This window comes from Pyxicephalus adspersus, chromosome 12 (genome assembly GCF_032062135.1).
Source record: "Pyxicephalus adspersus chromosome 12, UCB_Pads_2.0, whole genome shotgun sequence".
In the NCBI taxonomy this organism is placed as follows: Eukaryota; Metazoa; Chordata; class Amphibia; order Anura; family Pyxicephalidae; genus Pyxicephalus; species Pyxicephalus adspersus.
This window is the reverse complement of record NC_092869.1, coordinates 10,702,493-10,721,594: the sequence shown is the minus strand read 5'-3', so window position 1 is coordinate 10,721,594 and position 19,102 is coordinate 10,702,493. Positions and strand designations below refer to the sequence as shown.

At 37.5% G+C, this 19,102-nt stretch overlaps 1 long non-coding RNA gene across 1 annotated transcript in view; it reads left to right on the top strand.

Annotated features, from left to right (window-relative positions):
- The window catches only part of LOC140341658 (uncharacterized), a 48,774-nt gene that overhangs the window by 12,627 nt on the left and 17,045 nt on the right, over positions 1 to 19,102 (top strand). Inside the window, exon 3 of the long non-coding RNA XR_011922926.1 lies at positions 1,617 to 1,763. This is a non-coding gene — a long non-coding RNA (uncharacterized lncRNA). The remainder of the gene's footprint in view (positions 1 to 1,616; positions 1,764 to 19,102) is intronic.

Sequence of the window (19,102 nt, the reverse complement as noted above, 5' to 3'; positions counted from 1 at the left end):
TGTTTGGTAAAACACTACACGTATCTCTCTCATTATGTGTGCATTTGTAGTGTATATACAGCTCTATTCCACTTCTACTTACAATTTTCAAGGTTAGCTGTTCAATACGGTTTTAGCTAAATCTATGATAATATTTGTTTACATATTGTTTATAAAATATATAATTGTACCATTTGTACCAATGGTACCAATTGTACCACCTTGGTAAAAATGAAAACCTGCCATTCGATAGTACCCACATAATGATAAAAGATGTGATTAATTTCATAAAATTTAATATTTGTCGTTTTAGTAACAAGAAAACTAGGTGCTCTCAGGTATAAAGTGCAGGCAACTACCTGCAGCAGCTTTCGGATCCCCTGCTCTTCCTGATCTTTATTATTATTATTAATAATAATAATAATAATAATAATAATAATAAACAGTATTTAAATAGCACCAACATATTAGGCAGCTCTGAACATTAAATAGGGGTTGCAAATGACAGACAGTGACACAGGAAGATAGGACCCTGCCCCGAAGAGCTTACAATATAAGAGATCTTGGACCTTTCCTGTCCTGGTACTGTTGTAGCATACTCATTGAATGTATCCTTTACACGCTTACCTTGTTTTTGAAGTTTAGCTAAGAATCAACAAGTACCCAATAATTACATACATAGCTACCAGCACCAGCCCAAAATATACCTCACCCAACAAGCTTATGCTACTAAAGCCTTCATCTCCCCCCTCACAATTTTACAAAGTGTTTCTCTCCACTGTGCATTGTATTTTCATATATAGTACCTTCATACCAACTTTCTTTCCTTAGCTGGACTACAGTCAATTAACAACCCGCCCAGCAGCGTAAGGACGTAGCTTGAACATGGAGCCTATGACCGTGGTGTAAAAATCCACTGGTAAAGATTAGTCCTGTTAGGGAGTGGTTGAGCATGCATCAATAGGGATATTTCTGGAAAATTATTTAAACTTGATCCCAGCTACAAAAGAAAGTCATTTGAGTTTCCCACAGCTTCTTTTTGTGGAACTATGGGTACATGTACCCCAAGCACGGGGTAAAAAAAAAAATTATAAAAATTTTTTTTTTTTTCTGGAATTCATAGAACATCTCTGTATGTCAACAGCCTTGACCACAGTGAAATCACTTACTTTCTTCTAAAAGCTAGCAATTGTGGCTTGACCTTGATTTTGTAGTTATTTAGTTATATACATATATATATATATATATACATAAATATATATATATACGGATTTAATACACAAAACATGTACAATAAAAGATAATTTTAGATTGGCTTTACCTTTATTACTTTGACAAGTGTTTAACATATAGCATTTTGTTTACTACATTGCACTGCTGTTCATTAGAATGGCACACAACGCACAGTTACAGTAGGTGGCAACTAAATAATCTGCCCCAACACAATGCACATTAACATGTTTGCAGTAATACGCTGCAATGGGCCAGTATGTGAAGGGACCCTTAATATGCCCTCATCAGTTAGGCCTGCTCAAAGAAAGATTTTTTTAAAGCTTCTTTATGGGGGGGAAAGTTGTTTAAGTGCTCATTTTCCCCAATGGAATGACAAATAATATAATTATTCTTTGCTCCCCCAGGTTCTTCCCTGTTCATGTGACTGGGCCCCCAAAGCCTCTTCACTGCCTATTTGCTACCTTCTGACATCATCTCATACAGCGCATAACCAGGGCCCACCTACATTCCAGGGCAATATCTGGAGCAGAAATAAATAAATTACTATTTAAGTAAGTGTAAAAGATTTTTAATTTTCATAAAGTCATAATGAGCCTTTCAGTGGCAATAGGGACCCACTGCTAGGGTAAAGGTTTTTTCATCACTTTACCTTCTGGACTGTAGATGTTATCCACGTCATAAGGGTAGGATATTTATTGATAGATATAATAACATATTTCTAACTATTAGAAAGTTAAGAATGTTTTATAAAGGGGAGTGCCAATATGTTCTCCCCTCTGGCTTGTGGGAAAATGTTAAACCTGCTAGAGAATGTTTCTTGTCCAGACTTGAGTCAGGGCGGGGACTGGTGAGCAATAGAAGCTTTGGCTGGAATTCCAGGAATTTTTCTCTGGGTTCTATGTGGGTTGCACCATAAGGTCAGCAGTGGTTTCATTTTGTCCTTTCCCCTTCTCATGTCTCTAGCATCATGTAGTGATAAATACAGCTCACATATGTTCTTGATCATTGTCTTTGTGTCCATTTTTCTTATTTTCATACATGTCACTTTTTGCATTTTTGTCATTAAAGGTTCAATACATTTGAGATATTAACTGAGATAATAACAATATTCTAGGTTTTAATAACTGATATGACACCTAACTCATTGCAATACATTATTTTAGTAAATTGTAGAAAGTAGTTGTGATCAAGGGGTTAACTTTTATACTCCCAAGTGATTAAAATCTCATGATTAGCTGAGCTATTAAGCCATCCATAAATAGGTGATTATAGACGGAGATCTGAGCTCTGCACAAGTTTGCTACAACAGTCTTACATGAAGCTGCATTTTCTCCTGGTTTCTAAACTGGTTTTGGTCAAATGTATGTTTACGTTTTTTTTTAGGCTTTGAGCCCAACATGAGCCCAACTATTTTTAGTTGGTGGTGTCCACAACAAGATATACCTGGTTAGGCAACCAAAAGGGAATTTTCACTTTAATAAAAATTAGAATAGGTCCCTCCCATGCATCACTACCCATTTTATTCTGACTGTGACTCTATTATCAGTTTTCTCCCACTGGTATGAATCTGGTTCATGATAATACATAATGCTTGCGTAGGACACATTTTCAGGCAGAGATGAAGTTCCTAAAGCCATTAGAATGACCAAATCAGATAATGATATTGCTCAAAATTGCAGTGGTATTTTTTCCTCTCATTTCAACTCCAAAATAGCAGCTCAGAATTAAAGACTAGTGGTAACAATTGTTTTATCAAAGAAGTAATGAGAAAAAATTCTAACTAGGGACATGGAACAAAAAAAAAATCTTTTTACTAACCTACTGTTTTTTTTTGTATTCCAATTGGTGATTTGCACACACTTCCTGTCTGGTAAAACTACTGATCCTAGCAGCAGAACTACTGGATAAACTCTTTTTGATAGGGTGACAAGATCCTTCCTCCTGCAATTAAATACTACAGTGTTGTCATACTTCCTACTTCTCTAGCTTCTTAAATGTTTTTATGTTACTTGTCATTCAGTGAATAACCACATCTGGCTCCAGCCAAAGCAAATAGAACATTTTTCTGTAAGCAAAGAAATGAGGCCCTTCCCAGAGCCTTTTACCCTCTTTATTGCTGTTTGGCAGGAGAAATCCAGCTTTCCAAATGCATCTAATAATAAAAAGAAGTTAATTTTCATTTTTAGTAACTTTAGAGCAGGGCCCCAATTTCAGTCCTCAAGGCTCATACTTTACATATGACCAGAGTTAAGGATCCCAGGTTTGGAAGATAGTTGAACTGAAAGACACTTCCCTGGCCTGAGCACCACAGTTCTGGTTCTTTACAAACCAGCAGATTTGACAGTGGCAGCAGTAAGTGGTACTGGACTGCTTACTGCTGACCCATCCTCTATTGGGCTGCTGTGGGTAGATGTTCCATGTTGCAATATATGGTTCACCCACTTATCTACTAATCGAAATAGATACTTGGATTATCTGATTCTAATATCTTCCTAATAAATAATAAGGGATGTGTGATTTGATCAAATGTTTTTGTATACCTTCTATTACAGTTTATAGTGAATGTTCGAATGTCGTGCCATAGTGGTCGCTACAAGGGGGTTGGGGGTGGGGCGGTTATACTGCTAAACTCCCCCTCCGAAAGTACTGGTTTGCTATTACTCACACTTCAAGAACACCCTATAACTTAATTAAGAAAATACCACTAGCCACCCAATTGATTAACACTTTGAGCTATAATAATATGATAAAGCCAAAAGAAGAAGCCATTGTCAATGTAAGTGATACCCTTTCTAAGAGGATTTATCTAACCTAAAATCACACCTGTGGTACTAATTCTTAAATTAACACTCATGGTCTTCTATCTGGACCAGGGGTCGGCAAACTTTTTGGACTACTAGGCCATTTAGGGAGGTCAAGAAGGCACACTAGCCCAAAAGAAACAAGGTGTCCAAGGAAAAGTTTTTTCCAACTGTGACTGCAACTGAGCAGCCTCAGTCTTCCACTCATCCGCCGTGTGGTCTCTATACGTGTTTGCGCGCTTGGCATCCCTTGAGATTCGACCACTTGAAAGTGCTGTTGGTGTTGTTGCACGCTAAACAGAGGGCTTTGTTCCCGCATTGGACGAAGAGTAATTCGTCAGTCCATTCAGGGTTGGAGACACGACTTTCGAGGTCAAACTTCCAGAGACTGGTAGCTGCGTGTTGCTTCTGCTATTCAGGCATGATAATTGGGGTTACTGTGCGTGAACTCGATGATATCGATAATATCGATGATATCGCAGGAACTCAGGATAATGCGACAATTCAGTTAGGCCGGATCCAACAATAAATAACTAGGGGGGCTTTAGGCCAGACCGGAATACTGGCTAGGCCGTATCCGGCCCAAAGGCTGGAGTTTGCCTACCTCTGATCTAGACCTTTACCTAAAATAGGTATCGTTATGTATAGCCAGGGTGTTAGCATAGGAGATCTATATTGAACCTAGGGCATACAATTTATAAATAAAATAATTGTGTTTTAAAATAATCTTGCCTAAAAGCCTTTGTTTGCTCTCATTCTCAAGATGCTACATGTTGCCTTTCCCCTAGGGCAGTGGTGTGAGAAAGCGGTAAATGCAGCACATCCTCACTGCCATTCTGCTCGGCCTTGGATACAGCAGTGCATATGCTTAGGATGGGAACATTTCTAAAGGGGCATTTTGCAGTCAGGGAAGGGAACACTGCGAGATTAAACAGAATATGTAGGGATTAGTTCATAATATTAACATGCATAAGCAGAACTTTGTTTTAAACAGGGGTCTTGTTCTACTACAACCCACAAGAACTTTAGTTTTTCCTGGAATTATTGGAACCAACATAAACAAAAAAAGAAATATAGTTTTCTCTGCACATTACTAGATACATGCTTTGTTTCTTGTTATCAAAAAACAGTTTTTGGTGACCTAATCATGACTTCAGATTGTTGTATGCCATAAAATAGGTTATTGATCTCCATTCAGAAGGCAACACAGTGGCTCAGGGGTTAGCACTCCGGCCTTTGCAGCGCTAGGTCCCAGGTTCGATTCCCACTGCTAGATGAAACAGGGTTCAATTCCCACCCAGGACATTATCTGCATGGAGTTTGCAGGTTCTTCCCGTGTCTGTGTGGGTTTCCTCCGAGTACTCCAGTTTCCTCCAACATCCCAAAAATAGTTAGACAGTGTAATAATAATATTATTCTGAAGCCACAATGCACATTAAAGAACTAATAGACTTTCTTGCCAGCAAAAAAGGATGGGAGAACCAATCTGAGAGAACAGACCGTGAATCGAGGTGTCAGTTTTAACCAATGACTTTTCCCTTGCAACCCTTCTGGCCCAGGAAACATTTTGTTCACATCTAGCCGGTCCTTCCTGCCATATGAAAATCTGCCATACTTGTGGTTGCTACCATTTTAAGTGTTGTGTGGGGAGGGCAAAGAATGGATGGTAGTTTGTGTTAGGTGCCACATGCACATATATGCTGATTTATGATGTAGGATGAAGTTTAATCTGCTTGTTTCTTGAGCCCTCTCCTTCCCACCGACTCCACATGTAAATAATTAAAACAAATGAATAACATTTTTTTTAATGACATGCCTTATTTTGGTCTTGGTTTCAGTTTTTTTTTCTATAATATGCAGGCAGATCATGGCTGAAGGTTGGGACTAACAAGGTGATGGACATAGATTTCTAAAAGCATCACAGCATCTTGCTTTAGTTTTCCACTCAAAAGATCTTAATACTTAGCCAACCAGTGTGCCATGGAAAGGAAGGCTGAGAAGGTAAAAAGCTGGATGATGCTGAACTTTGTAAATGGTGTTCAGTTTTTGAAATAGCTTATACATCATCAGAGTTCTTTTTGGTGTTAAACTGTAGCAGAAACAATTTTTGTTATTCACTTATGGCTTTCAGGGACATTGTGCTGCTTTTGTTAGTGTTAGTTAGGTAGGATTGTTAGTATGAGAAAAGTGAAAGGCCATTTTTAAGTGCTAGACCCAAAGAGCTACTCAAAACTGGAACATACTGTATCACTAAAATATAGTTATTTTTGAGGTTCAAGTTTTAGCATATCACAGCTTGCCATTCAAATTTTCATGGCCTCAAAGTGTATCTGCTAAATGCAATTCACATCGTTATACTCTAGTTTTATCTTTGTAAATTTATGCACAAATAAATATGGCAAATGTATACTATCTCCTTTCCACATTTCTGTCCATGCCTGGTGGCAAGCTAACTAATTACATGGAACCAGTTAAGATTGAATAAATAGGAGCTAATCAATCTAATCAAAGCTCCCCAAGCACTATATGAATATTTAATGTAGTGTTTCAGAAAATCATAAAATACGGTGCTTTTTTCTCTGCCTGACATAAAATTGTTTGTCAGTCCCTGTTAAAGCAATTGAATGTACATTCCAAAGTCCTTTGAGGGACAGTACAAAGCTACATTGATTGACATATTCACAAGAAGTAAGATGAGATTTAGGTTGTTCCAAGAAAACCAATGAAATCCCAGTTTAATGAAGATATATCAATAAAGGATAAATTTTGTTTGCTAATGGTTAAAACACTTTGTTATTGAAAAAAGGAATGTTGAGTGTCATTGCTCCTCCCATTGGCAGCATAGTTGGCTAAATGGTTTAAATAAATAAATTGTAATTTAGAAGAAAAGGCTGTTAGACCCTGGTACCCGTGCCCCATATCCGCTACAGAGTACTGCACGTGTTGTTGGCATTAAATATTGCTGGTTTTACAAGTATTAAGAATGCTATTGTCATTGCATGCCGGGGAAAGTAAACAACAAAAGAACAACAAAACACCAAACAGAGATCTTATATGGACCAATAAACCTTGGACCCAACTTCCAAGAAGGTACTTTCAGCTTAATGTTTCTTGTGGACAGCCACACAGAATCATCCACTCTTAGGTCCGGCACACTCATACGTCTCTTGTCAGCCATACGTTTATACTTGTTGCCCATCTTTTTAAAATTATTTTGCATTTTCCGCCAAATAGATGACAATGAAGAGGAAAATCTTTCCCCTTCAGGAATGCCTGAAGTCTCAGTACCAGAAAATGTGCCAAATTGTGGATGGAACCCATATGCCCGACAAAACGTTGACTTATCAGTGGACTCCTGCCTACGGTTATTTATGGCAAACTCGGCCAAAGACAAAAATGAAGACCACTCCTCCTGATTCTCCTGAGACAAAACATCTCAAATAAGTCTCCAGATTCTGGTTAGTGCGTTCAGTCTGTCCATTCGACTGAGGATGAAAGGCCAAAGAGAAGGACAATTGTATCCCCAGACGAGTGCAGAATGCCTTCCAGAATCTGGAAACAAATTGAGTCCCCCTATCAGACTGAATAAAATTGTCGCTTCCCCCAGAAAATCTGTCTGGGAGCGCCACCTTGGGTTCAGGGCAGGCCTGATTCTTGCTGTCAGAACCAGCTGCCTGTGGTCTCTGTATGTGAGAGACAGCCGTGCGGAGGTCAGCTACCTCCAAAGACAGCCCCTGCAGTTGTGCGACCAGTGCAGAGATAGGATCCATAGCTGCACTGACATAAACAAAAAATTGCGGTTTTGGGCGGTTGATGATGTCACGGATAACAGGGAGGGGAGGGAAACAGAAAGGTTATACTCAGGACTAGGCCTCCAATGGCTAGGGAAAAGGGAATGGTCACCCCTTGCAGACACCCTAACCTAGCCCTAACTCCTAACAGTATGAATATCCCCTGATGGTGAGAATACTCATACACAGGAACCTAGGCCCTAGTAGCCCTGCATAGCCCTAGTAATAGTGACTGGCTTGAACAACAAAACACCAAAAGTAATTCAACTTATCTTAATAGCAGATATATAAGCAGGAACCCTGAAGAGGACAACACACCAGCTCTTCACATTCCAGCAGTGAATATTAACCGCATAGCATGAAGTGTGAGGCCAGACTAAATGGAGGAGCAGTAATGACCACCAGCTGCAGCTGATATAAGGGGAGTGGTCATTACAAACAACAACACGGAAACAAGTAAAAACAAAGGGACTGTCAGATAATCTCACATGCAGCTTGTCTCACAGATCCTCTAACTTCAGTGACGGAAGGGACCGTGACACAATCCCTAACACTGTGACATTTTTTACTCCTACTGACAGAAGGGTTTTTTTTTCTTTCACTTACCAATAATGCCAGTCCAAATTTTTAACTCCAGCTGGCCACAGTTTGGCCCCACAACAATCTGACAACAGTGATTTGGCCCTTTGTTTACAAATGTTGGGTCTGCATACATGTTGGGTATGTATATTGAAGGAAATCTGTACAGTTTTTCTGCAATGGATTTTAATACTTTTTTATGGTAACAATATATATCACAAGGATTACAAGACCAATTGTTTTTTTTATATTATGAAAAAAGAGTCCATTTTGCTAATGAGCTAATTTTGTTATTTAAAGCTTAGTCGGCAAAGGCTACTTTAATCCATGATCCTGGCTTGGATTTTAGAATGAAGCAATTGTCATCCAGGTTTGTGTTCTCCTTGTCAGATTCCACAGGCGTTGCGTTGAGTTCATGTGGGAGAAAACATCTGGGTCACTATTTTTGTGCCTGGAAAATATATCCTGATAGAACTGAGAAATTAAAAAGGACTTATCGGCTTCACAGATGTAATATACCCAAACTTTCATAATCAGTGTTTTTTAAAATTAAAATCCAAAGTGATCTTTAAAGATGATGCCTTTCCTTGAGTCATGCACATTTAGACCTTGGATGTGAAAATTTTAAACAATACATGGCCCTATAAAATGTAAAAGAATGGACTGATTAGATTTTTCTTAAAGTCAGCTGTTACTGTTTGAAAACGACCATTTCTTGATTAAACCACAAATTTATGCCATCACTTTAGTTTAAACTTACGTTGAAAACTTTCATGAAAATAATTCTCATGTTGAAAAACCATATCATTATGTGTATGGCCGGCATCTTTTATTTAGTATAAAGAAAATACCTACACTAGCTAGAGACACACAAGATTTTTTTTTTCATTTTAATTAGTTACTAAATTGCGATGAAAACACACATGCAAATCAGTTTCAACCAAAAGATGCAAATTAAATGAAATACCTTAAAACCGTAAACCTGCAGTTAATCCAGAGGAAGACAAAAACCCTGGAATCATGACACAATTTTCTCCAACAGGGAAAAAAACCTAAACCCTATCAACAATTGGATTGGTTCTTAGATCAGCAATATTCTAACAATCTAACGTAGTGTTTCTCACCCAGGGAACCCTAGGATTTTTACAGAGGTCGCTAGGGGTTCCTTGAACAATGAGAAATGAGTGCCTCTTGGATTATTTTAAGTGACACCAATAATCTTTTTGGCCATCCATAAGGTGGACATTGTTTCCTCCAGCAAATAATGTAAGATGCATTGTTCCCACTGACCAACACACTAACCTACTGTTAGTTGTGTGTATAGTAATTATAGAAGGGGTTCCCTGAACATATACATTTAATTTCAAGGGTTCCCCCATGTTAAAAAGATCATGAAAGGCTGTACTAATTTTTTTATAGGAAAACCATTTACATTTTGTGCATTTAAAAACATTTAGGACCATTTAAGAAATTTAACACCAAAGTGGATGTTTATCATCTTTTCCCCAAGGTGCAAAGAGCCCCCACTTATCTTATGCAAAAAATAAGTGAACAATGTTGCACTAAGTTTACTGTATGTATTTATAAAAGAAGATCATACATTGGCTTTCGAGCTGCCCATTCCACCGAAACAGCCCTTACTAAAGTGGCCAGCGACCTCCACAGAGTCACAAGGCAAGTTTTCCCTCCTCCTTCTCCTAGATCTTTCCTCTGCTTTTGACACTGTTGATCACCCCCTATTAATCCAAAAAATGAACTGCATTGGTATCAGTGACACTGCTCTCTCTTGGTTTGCTTCCTACCTGTCTGACCGCTCCTTTCAATTTTTTTTTAATGGTAATTCCTCCTATCCTCCATGTTGGTGATCCCCAAGGGTCAGTCCTTGGACCGGGTTTCTTTTCTCTGTACACTACTCGACTCCTCCATTGGCTTACAGTACCATCTGTATGCTGATGACCCTCAAATCTATCTGTCCACCCCTGCCCTGTCTCCCTCAGTCCTGAATAAGATTTCATGCTGCCTGTCAGCCATCTTGTCAGAAGTTAGTATGTACAGAATTATATGCCTACAATACACAGAGATGGGTTTGTTCTGGTACAGGGCTGCTTTATGAATTCAGACTAGCTTCTTTACAAGCAGCACTGCTGCAGATAACTGCGATTGGCAGTTGGTTAATGCCATGCTGCCATGATTTTTCAGATGCAACATACAGTTTTTAAAGGCAGTTAAGTGGACCTGAACCGAGAATAAAAAAACACCAGTAGGTAGTAGTAGAAGATATGCAATATATTGTCAAATACCTAACCCCTGGCTCCTGGGGGCTTTTTGTTTCTGCTCTAAACTACAGGTCACATGCTGCATAATTCGAAAGATTTTTTAGGTGTCTATAAAGGTGCTGTTCTAGCCACCATTGTGACATTGTGGGAGAGGCTTTTTTTCCCATCACCTCCAAAAAAATTGATTTAAAGTACAGAGGTTAATTTAGACCTAAAAAAACAATTCAATAGTTTTTTAGAGGTAAAAATGTGGAGAAATGCTGATGTAGTGTCCTAAGACCCATGGTGCATTATTTTATATTTATAAATAAGAGGTACCAGAGGTACCAGTTTTATATTTTTATCAGAATTGTTTCCATGAGCACCGAGACCTATACCTTCTACTATGCATCAAGGACTTGCAAAAAGTGAATAAATTATAATAATATAATAATAAATTATTGCCAGTGTTGAGCAGTATAATGTTCAGTGAAACAAGGAGATGGAAATATTTGTTTCACCAAGTCTTAGCCTGAGTCCTACCAACAAATATAACTCTTTTATTGCTAAACAGAAGAAAGGTGAACATCTATTTATAAACTGTTCTCATTCTAATTTAATGAACAAAGTCATTTCTTATATTATTGCAGTACTTGTGCTGCACACAAATATAGATGGATATTGATTCCATTCTAAACGAGCAACAAAACTACTTAGACTGCAAAATCCTAGAAAAACATTGAAAGAAAGAAATATCTTCATAAAGTCAATCAATATATATATTCAGCTTTTTTGGCATAAAAAAATAAAAGAATGCAGTGCAGAGGTTGGAGATTGCTTTTTTTCATGTTGGAATAATTGTATTTATTTATTTACACAAGGATTGTGCCTATGATTTTTTAAAAAATGTGTGCACCTAAACGATAAGTCAGTTCTGTTTTGAACTGTAGGTTTATTGTTGTCTTTTTGTCTTTGTTCTGTTCTACAGCAAAGGACTCATCATCTGCATTTTGTGAATACACAAAGACATAGTAACCATATAAACAATGTCATAGATAGTACACTGCAGACTTGTAATTGTTGATAAAAAAATTTGGGTTGTATTAGAATTTTTATTATTAATATTTTCTTTATTAAGTATGAAATTAAACAATAATACCAAGAAAAGCAAATTGTAGTGTTACCTCACTAATCTTTAATGTATCCAAAAATTATTTGTAATGCCAAGATTTGCAGGGGTAGCTCCAGACAAGTCTTGAAGCAGTGCAGGGAAAAAGGTTTTGAGTAAGGAAGTCATTAGTAGGTCATCAGAATAGTGGAGAAGGCAGCTAGGGGTGTATTTGTGTATCAGTTAAGAAATATACCGCTGGAAGAACTCAGATGATCTCAGTGCTTTTGTTGTAAAATATATTGCAGGTCTGTAAATTTTTAGTTTCTGTTTGCTAAGAAGATGCCAAATTTAAATTTCCAATGCATGGTCACGAGTTCACTTTATGGCTGACGCTCATATCCGACTTTATTTCAAATAATGCAACTGATTTTAGAATTGCATTACATTTTACATTCATGGGGAACACATCACATTTCCATTACAGGTAGCTAGTAATGATAAATGAATTTTAGTATTCTCATTCCAATAAACAAAGTACAATTTGATCAAATAGAGGTAATATTTAAAACATATTTTTGGAATGGTAATAAATAAGTTTCTTCCTGAGGTATAAATTCCTATGTCACTCGATCTCGCGTCTGCACAGTGTGAGATCGGGTTTTGTAGGAAAAAGAACACAAAAGAAAAAAAGAGAAGATGGCGGCGCCTGGCGGTCCCTTTGCACTGACGGTCCCTTTGCACTGGGTTGAAGAGGAATACCAGGATGACGTGGGGCCCGATGTAAAAAAACTTTCCAACCGATAGACTGATCTACAGAATTGAAGGTAAGTGAGATTTTTTTGTTTTGGGTTTACTTCCGCTTTAAATTTGTAACCAGCTGTGCATGCTGGGTTTTATTGAAACAAACCAGGACTGCAGTATTGTGGAATCTTATGCAAAGTATCATTGATGGTTGCATACATCAATGTATATATTTTTAGGTTAAAAAGTCAATATTTGGGTTTTTTGCTAACTATAAAGAAATAATTATGTTTTTTTTAATTGCTTTGTAAATTGCAAAATTATTTCTTGTGGTCTCTTGACCAATAGAAATAGGGCTAGGTCTTAAGACAGAATAGAGCAACATTCTGCAGACAGCATGTTAGTTATTTGTACCTAGACATTGGATACTGAGTAGCAAGTGATCAAATGGGAGCCTTTAATTTCTCACCTTCATGGTAATTAAAAACCTTACGTGACAAGATTTGTGCAGAATTTGTTTTTCTGTCTGTGACCTAATGGCTACCCTTAGGGTCTCTGTAAACAGGCTTTGAACTTGTGTTAGTCTCAGTAGTTTGGAGTACCTCCATTTGGCCTCCCTTTCACCTGCTTTAGGCATGTTTTGCATTCCTGTTAACTTTTTATAAGAATCCAAAATCTGCTTAAAGTTAAGAAAAGTCCATCAACACAGGACTTTACTAATGCAATTGCATCACTGTTGCAACAAGGGCAATAGTAATTAAAGGCCAAGATACCTTTGTAGTATAACATACAACATGAGGCTTTTTTAGACAAGTAATTCATAGGTATGTGTAAGAAACCATTTTGATTAGTTTATTGAAAATAACACTTATAAAGTGGAGATGGTTATGAAGGGAACCTCATTTAGTAATAAGAGTCATTTTAAGAACTAGAATAACCTAAATCCTTCTCTATTTGAGGAGTTATATGTATAAAAAAATTGATCTCATTTTGAAAACAAAATTATCTTAAAGTAAAGAGGTTATTTTAAAATGTAATTTTCTCTCCAGGGTCAAAATGTGTTTATAAAAAGTGGTATTTTTTTCTTAAATAATGAAAAAGGCTATTGTTGCTGACCTTTTAGAAATGCTAGTTGCCCATATAAGATACAGATACTGTCATTACAACACTTTTTATGTCATACCCTAAAAAATGTATAGTGATGAGGAATTAATGAATTCTTTCTCCTCCATTGAGGGACACTGGAAGTTGTTTCTCTTTTTACTAAGTGAGCTTTACAATGGTAAAAGAAAAAAACTTTAAAACAGTCTGGGATAGCCTCTTCTACCAACAGCACGCCTTAGTTGTTTGCTAGTCTCCTAGGAGAATGCAAAGCTTTTCTTTTTGGAGCTAAAAGACAAATATATTTTTAAATCTTTTTCTTCAGAATTATTTTTTACATCACTGGTTGCCTCAATTGCATCCTCAGCTTGTCATATGGAGGGCTGTTTTCAGACCCCTCTGGACTGGATGTTGCTGGTATACCCTGAAAAGTAAACCTCCCTTCCCAGACCCTGTTCTGGTTTACAGCATAACATTTTTGAGGTCCAAAGTGGATGACATAAACTTAGTGCTTTGTACATTTTGTAGAGGCCCGTATTAGCTTTTGCAGACATTTGGGTAGCTTGCTTTGCAGTTACTTAGGTGCAGAAAGTGGTTTTCAGGGGGCTACAAACTTAAGTTTTGCTCTCTTACCTCTAAACTTTCTGTGCAGATCTCCACTGAGCTGTTTTGGATCTTCAGGATTTAGTATTTATTGCTCAAGGACAAGGTGATTCTGAGGCCTAGAACTTGTTTGTTTTCCACTTCAGCCAGAATATTGTTCTTCAGTCCCTCTGTGTGATGCATGGTTCAGGCTGTGAAAGTCTTTCTCTTAGCCAATTCATCTTTTAGGAGGACTGATTACCTTATTGATATTCCAGATGGACCCTGTAAAGGTAATCTGGCTTCTTGGTCCACTATTTCTGGATGGCTTAGGCAGATCATCATCAAAGCTTATAGTGTTAAGAATTGGGTTTCCTCTCTGCCGTTAAGGAGCACTCTTGGTTTGTGTGCACCTTGGACTTTTTGGCCATCAAACTTCAGATTTTCAAATTGCAAGACTTCCAACTGGTCACTTATTCAAATGTTCTGCCAGGTGGACATCCATGCCTAATCTTATGTCAGCTTCAAGTGTGAAAAAATCATTCAGTCTTTTAACTTTCCATTTGCTATTTGTTCTTTTAATATGCCTATTATTGATGTCTTTCCTATTATTGACTTCTGTTCAACATCTGATGATAAAGGTTTCCTGATCGTTAATAGATGAGAAAGAACATATGTTTTTATATTCACTATTAATCCCTTTTCTTGATATGAATTGACAATTACAGGGTCCGCGGTATTTGATATTACACTCTACACTTTATTGCTACAAAATTGTAACATGCCGGTAGCAAAAGGTGTAATCCCGGCCTACAATTTTTTAGTTTTCTAGTGTCCAAATACCTGTAGGCAGCAGGTGAATATTTCCTGTGTCCCGCAATGGACTCCAAAAAATGGAAAAAAAATGTTTTTCTTTAACTCTCATTTACTGTAGTATTGTTTTTGGCCTGTGAATCACAAGTATTAAAAGCAACCTCAGCCAGGTAACCAGCCTTGCAGAATTTCAGACGGAGGTCGGGAATAGCTGCCAACTTTAAATGTAAACAGTAAAACATCACACAAAGTAACCAAAATAAATGGATGGCACGCAAACACATAGAGACTCTTTATTCATTTTATATAATCACAAATGTGGCATGACATAGTCTTATGATTAATTAGTTCTTGTAAAACCTGCCAAGGATATTCAAGCAATGCAGCAATTTGTGATGATTTAGCCTAAACAAAATATGAATACCCAGAACATTGTGTATTAGTTGAATTGCAGTGAGAACAGCTGGGATGAGACACGGGTACAAGGAAGGAGGTGAGCACACAAGGCCAGCAGATTTACTATATAAGTTGAACAACTAAAATACACATTAGGAAAATAAAACTGAATAACTTAGTAAGTGCATTAATGAATAACTATTGTGGCCCCTGCGTAATTATAAAGTGAAAAATAACTGTGGCTATTTAAGGTTTTTACCTTTTATGACATTCTGCAGATGCCAGGTTAGTATTATTTATTGGACAATACATGTACAAATGTAAGAAAAAACAATATACATGGAAGAAGTACCAGCATCAATATATTCTCACCAGAATGATGCAAGAAAATTCCACATCCCAACATCTGCATTCAGGTTATGATAGAATGCAACTCTATTTATTTAGGGTAACAGAAAATCAATCTGTGAGGCTCTTTATATTCACCTATACCTTTCATTTAAAAAAAGACATCCAGAGTTCAGATACCCTTTAAAAAAAAGGTACAGAATGCAGAAACAGAATCAAAACTGGATACACTGTGAAGGAAATGAAAGCAGAATTAGGGCAGATTACCCCTGAGATGTTAAAAAAAAACACCACTGCCCAAGTAGTAGCAGAACAGTGCATAAATGTTAAGGTTAAGGGCATGGATCAGACCATGGTGAAAACCAAGACTAACAAGTGAATATCTGGGAGATAATTGTTTACACCATTCATGCACTTATTGATCAGTGTATTTCCACCTTACACCCTACATGAAGATCCACAATGTACTAGCAGTCAGGGAAGGCTGGAGGCGCATATTAAATAACCAAACACTGTACAACCAAAGGAGAGGTAGACCAGAAATCACAATAGATCAAGAGAAACAGAGGTCAGTGATTTAAACCCAGACTGATTGTGACAGAACTAAAATAGGAGAACAGTTTAAAGTACAGAGTAGCTGCACAACTAAGTCTATACTGAAAGAAATTAAGTAGTCCAACCTTGCCCTTTTTTTCTAACTCCTAATGTAATTCTAGACAGTCTTTTTAGACCTTAATGCCAACTATCTTAATGCTTTAATGGACTTTGCCTAAACAGTTTTCTGTCAGTTTCAATATACTATACTAAGCTTTTTTAATATAGATTTAAGCACTAACACCAAATGCTTTGCAAAGCTGCGGTAATGCTTGTGTAAAGACATGTGTTGAAAAAGCCATCTCTCCTGGTAATGTGTCTTTTGCAATATTTAATAGCATTTTATTTATGTTTTAGTGCTGTGCCAAACAACTTGGTGTTAATTTAATAAGCAGCAAAGAAATCAAATTGCTTTGTGGATTGTAATGATAATCTAAGCTCCTGCAGGATAGACTTAGTGGCTGATTTGCTAAAGAAAACATTTCCACTTTAGCTTGTTTACTTAGATAACTAATTGGAGCCAGGAAATGTCTGTTTTCTTAAAGCCCTTTTAAACCGATTGGGTATTAAAAATGAACATGAGCATTAGCACCTTTGGTAAAAGAAACTCCCATGGTGGCTTGGTTCGGATCTTCTATTAGGGAACTTGTAGTGACTTATAATGAAACTATTACATGAAGATTTTTGACTTTCCGTAGTGAAAGGGGAATCTCAGTTTATTTGATTTTAGTGTTGTGCAACTCACATCAAAGTGGAATATTTTAGTCCTTATTTAAACAGTCACTGCATTTAAAAATATATGTCAAAGTGCTCAGAGAAATGGACAAAACAGAGAAGTGGACAATGATTTGGTGGTGCCAAGGAAGAAGGCCATTAAAACAATATTGGTTACAATAAAATCTCTTTCTCCACATGCCCAGAAGATGTACTAAAGGATTTGTGGCCACATGCCATAAACCACAAAAGAAAGGGCAGGATCTTTACACTTTGACTAATTTATTAACCACCTAAGCTTTACACTGAGGTCTAGATTTCTGTACCAAAAGTGATCCACTGTTTTTCATGAAAATTTTTTTTAAATTGTAGACCTGTAACTTACAGAAATATGTCCGAACAGGGGTTCTAGTAGATAATATGAATATAAAAAATGTTTGAAACACACAATCATGTAAAAAAAAAAAATTACTTTTAATAAAATTAGAGGAAAAACACAAAAATCAGCAATGTAAACAAATCATAAATACTGAAAATACTGAAAAAGCAATAACTCTGTATATTGTAAAGTACTATATTATTCTAAAACACCTCCCTAGTGTGGCAATTTTTAAAACTTTGATTGTGTATTTATTGGAGTTTGTTTTGAATTATTTTGTATTTGATTGGATACGGGAGTTTGTATCCAATCCAATACAAAATAAGAATTTGAATTTCCAAGTTATTTACTTTTATTTTATTTTTTTTAATTTTTTTGTATTGGATTGGATGCTGGAGTTTGTATCCAATCCAATACAAAATGACAGTTTGAATTTACCAGGTATATACTTTGTAATTATTTGAATTAATTTGTATTGGATTGGATACGCAAGTTTGTATCCAATCAAATACAAAATATAAATTTGAATTTCCAAGTTATTTACTTTTATTTTTTTTTTATTTTTTGTATTGGATTGGATACGCAAGTTTGTATCCAATCCAATACAAAATGACAGTTTGAATTTACCAGGTATATACTTTGTAATTATTTTGTATTGGATTGAATACAGGAGTTTGTATTGAATCCAATACAAAATGTTTGAATGAGTTTCAGTTTGAATTTCCCGCACACGCGCCGACGTCATCACGCACGCAGGTAAAGAAGCCGTCCGGTTTTTTTTTTCTCCGCCGGATGGCTTCTCCCTGCAGAGATCATCCGGCGCTGGAACGAGCAGGACGTCGGACGATCAGCGGGAGCAGGTAAGAAGCCGGCCGGCATCTTGTGTTCCGCCGGCCGGCATCTTGTGATCCGCTGGCCCGGCGGATCACAAGATGCCGGCCGGTGGAACAGAAGATGCCGGCCGGCGGAACACAAGATGCTGGCCGGCTTCTTACCGGTCCCGTTGGCACCCGACGAAGGCACCCGACGCTGGAGAGATCGGCGGACGATGACCGATGGAGGACGACGCTGGATGAGCACAGGGGGACCAGGTAAGTGAAAAATCTCGGGCTTAACCATCCTTGCAATTTTTTTTTGCCCGAGCGAAGGTCGGGCTTAACTGCAAGGAGGTTAAGAAAAAGATTTTGCAACCAGTAAAAACTTTTATTATGGAACACACTATACCTTATTCAAAGCAGCCCCAAGAAGGTAGAAATTAAGCACAAGGACACCACTGTATATATTTTAATTGGTTTGCCCCTTTCAGGGCAAGCAGTACCAATATTACACATAAATAGACCTGTCACGGGGCCACAGAGTCTAAGCAACAGCCTGGTCTTCTCCAAAGGATGTTACGCTGAGGCTTGTTGCCAGGTTGCGACCCCCGTGCCCGCAGAGCCTGGTGACTGCTGACAGACAGGAATAAAGCTGGAATGTGAGACAGGAGCATGGTCAAGCAAGCCAGAGGCCAGGGCAGGTAGCAAACAGGAATAATCATGGTTCAAAGCCAGAGTCGCTAAACAGGAGAATCAGCAACTGGAAACACAGACAGGACCTGCTGGAACCTGGGAACAGAACCTAAGGGGATTCCTTGTTTAGGCAACTTCCTTTTATAGGGGAGGTCATGTGGCAAATGGGAGTCACAT